The following is a 7,075-nucleotide window of genomic DNA, read 5'->3' on the forward strand; positions in this document are numbered from 1 at the left end:
TTGCCGCCCAAGGCAAGTGGGAAGCCCCCCACCCTAGGGTTTGCAACCCTAGGCGCATGGGGGAAGGCCCATGGGGGGCGCCCAGCCCACTAGGGGCTGGTTCCCTTCCCACTTCAGCCCACGGAGCCCTCCGGGATAGGTGGCCCCACCCGGTGGACCCCCGGGACCCTTCCGGTGGTCCCGGTACAATACCGGTAACCCCCGAAACTTTCCCGGTGGCCGAAACTTGACTTCCTATATATAATTCTTCACCTCCGGACCATTCCGGAACCTCTCGTGACGTCCGGGATCTCATCCGGGACTCCGAACAACTTTCGGGTTTCCACATACACATATCTCTACAACCCTAGCGTCACCGAACCTTAAGTGTGTATACCCTACGGGTTCAGGAGACATGCAGACATGACCGAGACGCCTCTCCGGTCAATAACCAACAGCGGGATCTGGATACCCATGTTGGCTCCCACATGTTCCACGATGATCTCATCGGACGAACCACGATGTCGAGGATTCAGTCAATCCCGTATACAATTCCCTTTGTTAATCGGTATGTTACTTGCCCGAGATTCGATCGTCGGTATCCCAATACCTTGTTCAATCTCATTACCGGCAAGTCTCTTTACTCGTACCGCAATGCATGATCCCGTGACTAACGCCTTAGTCACATTGAGCTCATTATGATGATGCATTACCGAGTGGGCCCAGAGATACCTCTCCGTCACACGGAGTGACAAATCCCAGTCTCGATCCGTGCCAACCCAACAGACACTTTCGGAGATACCCGTAGTGCACCTTTATAGTCACCCAGTTACGTTGTGACGTTTGGCACACCCAAAGCACTCCTACGGTATCCGGGAGTTGCACGATCTCATGGTGTAAGGAAAAGATACTTGACATTGGAAAAGCTCTAGCAAACGAAACTACACGATCTATTATGCTATGCTTAGGATTGGGTCTTGTCCATCACATCATTCTCCTAATGATGTGATCCTGTTATCAATGACATCCAATGTCCATAGTCAGGAAACCATGACTATCTGTTGATCAACGAGCTAGTCAACTAGAGGCTCACTAGGGACACATTATGGTCTATTTGTTCACACATGTATTACGATTTTCGGATAACACAATTATAGCATGAACAATAGACAATTATCATGAACAAGGAAATATAATAATAACCATTTTATTATTGCCTCTAGGGAATATTTCCAATAGTCTCCCACTTGCACTAGAGTCAATAATCTAGTTACATTGTGATGAATCGCACACCCATAGAGTTCTGGTGTTGATCATGTTTCGCTCGTGGAAGAAGTTTAGTCAACGGATCTGTGACATTCAAATCCGTATGCACTTTACAAATATATATGTCTCCATTTTGAACATTTTCACGAATGGAGTTGAAGCGACGCTTGATGTGCCTGGTCTTCTTGTGAAACCTGGGCTCCTTGGCAAGGGCAATAGCTCCAGTGTTGTCACAGAAGAGAGTCATCGGCCCCGATGCATTGGGAATAACTCCTAGGTCGGCAATGAACTCCTTCATCCAGATTGCTTCATGTGCTACCTCCGAGGCTGCCATGTACTCTGCTTCACATGTAGATCCCGCCACGACGCTTTGCTTGCAACTGCACCAGCTGACTGCCCCACCATTCAAAATATACACGTATCCGGTTTGTGACTTAGAGTCATCCAGATCTGTGTCGAAGCTAGCATCGACGTAACCCTTTACGACGAGCTCTTCGTCACCTCCATAAACGAGAAACATATCCTTAGTCCTTTCCAGGTACTTCAGGATGTTCTTGACCGCTGCCGAGTGTTCCATGCCGGGATTACTTTGGTACCTTCCTACCAAACTTACGGCAAGGTTTACCTCAGGTCTGGTACACAGCATGGCATACATAATAGACCCTATGGCCGAGGCATACGGGACGACACTCATATTTTCTCTATCTTCTGCCGTGGTCGGGCATTGAGCCGTGCTCAATCTCACACCTTGCAATACAGGCAAGAACCCCTTCTTGGACTGATCCATATTGAACTTCATCAATATCTTGTCAAGGTATGTGCTTTGTGAAAGACCTATGAGGCGTCTTGATCTATCTCTATAGATCTTGATGCCTAATATGTAAGCAGCTTCTCCAAGGTCCTTCATTGAAAAACACTTATTCAAGTAGGCCTTTATACTTTCCAAGAATTCTATATCATTTCCCATTAATAGTATGTCATCCACATATAATATGAGAAATGCTACAGAGCTCCCACTCACTTTCTTGTAAACACAGGCTTCTCCATAAGGCTGTGTAAACCCAAACGCTTTGATCATCTCATCAAAGCGAATGTTCCAACTCCGAGATGCTTGCACCAGCCCATAGATTGAGTGCTGGAGCTTGCATACTTTCTCAGCATTCTAAGGATCGACAAAACCTTCCGGCTGCATCATATACAATTCTTCCGTAAGGAAGCTGTTAAGGAATGCCGTTTTGACGTCCATTTGCCATATTTCATAATCGTAGAATGAGGCAATTGCTAACATGATTCGGACGGACTTCAGCTTCGCTACGGGTGAGAAGGTCTCATCGTAATCAACTCCTTGAACTTGTCGATAACCCTTAGCGACAAGTCGAGCTTTATAGATGGTAGAATTTCCATCCGCGTCCGTCTTCTTCTTAAAGATCCATTTATTTTCTATCGCTCGCTGATCATCGGGCAAGTCTGTCAAAGTCCATACTTTGTTTTCATACATGGATCCTATCTTGGATTGCATGGCTTCAAGCCATTTGTTGGAATCTGGACCCACCATTGCTTCTTCATAGTTCGAAGGTTCACCGTTGTCCAACAACATGATTTCCAGGACAGGGTTGCCGTACCACTCTGGTGCGGAACGTGTCCTTGTGGACCTACGAAGTTCAGTGGTAACTTGATCATGATCGTCATCAATGACTTCCTCTCTAGTCGGTGCAGGCACCACAGAAACATTTTCTTGTGCTTCGCTACTTTCTGGTTCGAGAGGGGTCATCTCATCAAGTTCCAGTTTCCTCCCACTTACTTCTTTCGAGAGAAAATCTTTCTCCAGAAAGGACTCGTTCTTGGCAACGAAGATCTTGCCTTCAGACCTGAGGTAGAAGGTATACCCAATGGTTTCCTTAGGGTATCCTATGAAGACGCATTTTTCCGACTTGGGTTCGAGCTTTTCAGGTTGATGTTTCTTGACATAAGCATCGCATCCCCAAACTTTAAGAAACGACAACGTAGGTTTCTTTCCATACCATAATTCATACGGTGTCGTCTCAACGGATTTCGACGGGGCCCTATTTAAAGTGAATGCGGCAGTCTCTAAAGCATAACCCCAGAATGATAGCGGTAGATCGGTAAGAGACATCATAGATCGCACCATATCCAATAGAGTGCGATTACGATGTTCGGACACACCATTACGCTGAGGTGTTCCAGGCGGCGTGAGTTGTGAAACAATTCCACATTTCCATAAGTGTGTGCCAAATTCGTGACTCAAATATTCCCCTCCACGATCTGATCATAAGAACTTTATTTTCCTGTCATGTTGATTCTCAACCTCACTCTGAAATTCCTTTAACTTTTCAAAGGTCTCAGACTTGTGTTTCATTAAGTAGACATACCCATATCTACTCAAGTCATCAGTGAGGGTGAGAACATAACGATAGCCACCGCGAGCCTCAACGCTCATTGGACCGCACACATCAGTATGTATGATTTCCAATGAGTTGGTTGCTCGCTCCATTGTTTCGGAGAACGGAGTCTTGGTCATTTTGCCCATGAGGCATGGTTCGCACGTGTCAAATGATTCATAATCAAGAGACTCCAAAAGTCCATCTACATGGAGTTTCTTCATGCTCTTGACACCAATGTGACCAAGGCGGCAGTGCCACAAGTATGTGGGACTATCATTATCAACCTTATATTTCTTGGCATTCACACTATGAATATGTGTAACATCACGTCGAGATTCATTAAGAATAAACCATTGACCAGCGGGGCATGACCATAAAACATATCTCTCATATAAATAGAACAACCATTATTCTCAGATTTAAATGAGTAGCCATCTCGCATTAAACAAGATCTAGATACAATGTTCATGCTCAAAGCTGGCACTAAATAACAATTATTGAGGTTTAAAACTAGTCCCGTAGGTAAATGTAGAGGTAGTGTGCTGACGGCGATCACATCGATCTTGGAACCATTCCCGACGCGCATCGTCACCTCGTCCTTCGCCAGTCTCCGCTTATTCCGCAGCTCCTGCTTTGAGTTACAAATATGAGCAACCGCACCGGTGTCAAATACCCAGGAGCTACTACGAGCGCTGGTTAGGTATACATCTATAACATGTATATCACATATACCTTTGGTATTGCCGGCCTTCTTATCCGCTAAGTACTTGGGGCAGTTCCGCTTCCAGTGACCGTTTCCCTTGTAATAAAAGCACTCAGTCTCAGGCTTGGGTCCATTCTTTGTCTTCTTCCCGGCAGCTTGCTTACCGGGCGCGGCAACTTCCTTGCCGTCTTTCTTGAAGTTCTTCTTACCCTTGCCTTTCTTGAACTTAGTGGTTTTATTCACCATCAACACTTGATGTTCCTTTTTGATCTCCACCTCCGCTGATTTCAGCATTGAATATACCTCAGGAATGGTCTTTTCCATCCCCTGCATATTGAAGTTCATCACAAAGCTCTTGTAGCTAGGTGGCAGTGACTGAAGGATTCTGTCACCGACCGCGTCATCCGGGAGATTAACTCCCAGCTGAGACAAGCGGTTGTGCAACCCAGACATTTTGAGTATGTGTTCGCTGACGGAACTATTCTCCTCCATCTTACAACTATACAACTTGTCGGAGACTTCATATCTCTCGACCCGGGCATGAGCTTGGAAAACCATTTTCAGCTCTTGGAACATCTCATATGCTCTGTGCTGCTCGAAACGCTTTCGGAGCCCTGGTTCTAAGCTGTAAAGCATGCCGCACTGAACCAGGGAGTAATCATCAACACGTGTTTGCCAGGCGTTCATAACGTCTTGGTTTGCTGGGACGGGTGCTTCACATAGCGGTGCTTCAAGGACATATGCTTTCTTGGCAGCTATGAGGATGATCCTCAAGTTCCGGACCTAGTCCGTATAGTTGCTACCATCGTCTTTCAGCTTGGTTTTCTCTAGGAACGCGTTGAAGTTGAGGTTGACATTAGCGTGGGCCATTTGATCTACAAGACATATTGTAAAGATTTTAGACTAAGTTCATGATAATTAAGTTCATCTAATCAAATTATTAATGCACTCCCACTCAGACAGACATCCCTCTAGTCATCTAAGTGATGCATGATCCGAGTCAACTAGGCCGTGTCCGATCATCACGTGAGACGGACTAGTCATCATCGGTGAACATCTTCATGTTGATCGTATCTGCTATACGACTCATGCTCGACCTTTCGGTCTCTTGTGTTCTGAGGCCATATCTATACATGCTAGGCTCGTCAAGTCAACCTAAGTGTATTGCGTGTGTAAATTTGGCTTACACCCGTTGTATGCGAACGTTAGAACCTATCACACCCGATCATCACGTGGTGCTTCGGAACAACGAACCTTCGCAATGGTGCACAGTTAGGGGGAACACTTTCTTAAAATTTTAGCGAGGGATCATCTTATTTATGCTACCGTCGTTCTAAGCAAATAAGATATAAAACATGATAAACATCACATGCAATCAAATAGTGACATGATATGGCCAATATCATTTTGCTCCTTTTGATCTCCATCTTCGGGGCGCCATGTTCATCATCGTCACCAGCATGACACCATGATCTCCATCATCGTGTCTTCATGAAGTTGTCTCGCCAACTATTACTTCTACTACTATGGCTAACGGTTAGCAATAAAGTAAAGTAATTACATGACGTTTCAGTTGACACGCAGGTCATAAATAAATTAAGACAACTCCTATGGCTCCTGCCGGTTGTCATACACATCGACATGCAAGTCGTGATTCCTATTACAAGAACATGATCAATCTCATACATCACATATATCATTCATCACATCCTTCTGGCCATATCACATCACATGACACTTGCTGCAAAAACAAGTTAGACGTCCTCTAATTGTTGTTGCAATTTTTACGTGGCTGCTATAGGTTTCTAGCAAGAACGTTTCTTACCTACGCCAAAACCACAACGTGATATGCCAATTTCTATTTACCCTTCATAAGGACACTTTTCATCGAATCCGATCCGACTAAAGTGGGAGAGACAGACACCCGCTAGCCACCTTATGCAACTAGTGCATGTCAGTCGGTGGAACCTGTCTCACGTAAGCGTACCTGTAAGGTCGGTCCGGGCCGCTTCATCACACGATGACGCCGAATCAAGATAAGACTAGTAATGGCAAGTAAATTGGCAAAATCGACACCCACAACAACTTGTGTTCTACTCATGCATAGAAACTACGCATAGACCTAGCTCATGATGCCACTGTTGGGGATCGTATGTAACGCCCACGATGCGGCTATATCTCCCACGTGTCGAGGCATGACTTAGAGGCATAACCGCATCGTCGTATTGTCGCAAGAAGGGTTATCTTCACACAATCCCATGTAATGAACAAGAATGGGATAACGAGAGTTGGCTTACAATCGCCACTTCACACAATGCATAAATATAAATCATACATCATCCAAATCCACACATAGACCGACTACGGTCAAATCCAAATGAAAATAAGATAACCCCAAATGCTAGATCCCCGATCGTCCCAACCGGGCTCCACTACTGATCATCAAGAAAAGAAACATAGTAACGCCCACGTTCCTCGTCGAACTCCCACTTGAGCTCGGTTGCGTCACCTGCACTGGCATCGTCGGCACCTGCAACTGTTTTGGTAGAATCTGTGAGTCACGAGGACTCAGCAATCTCACATCCACGAGATCAAGACCATTTAAGCTTATAAGAAAGGATGGTGTAATGAGGTGGAGCTGCAGCAAGCAACTAAGAATATATGGTGGCTAACATACGCAAATGAGAGCGGGAAGAGAAGCAACGGAACGGTCGCGAAGCTAGAA

This window comes from Triticum aestivum, chromosome 4D, assembly GCF_018294505.1.
Source record: "Triticum aestivum cultivar Chinese Spring chromosome 4D, IWGSC CS RefSeq v2.1, whole genome shotgun sequence".
Taxonomy (NCBI): domain Eukaryota; kingdom Viridiplantae; phylum Streptophyta; class Magnoliopsida; order Poales; family Poaceae; genus Triticum; species Triticum aestivum.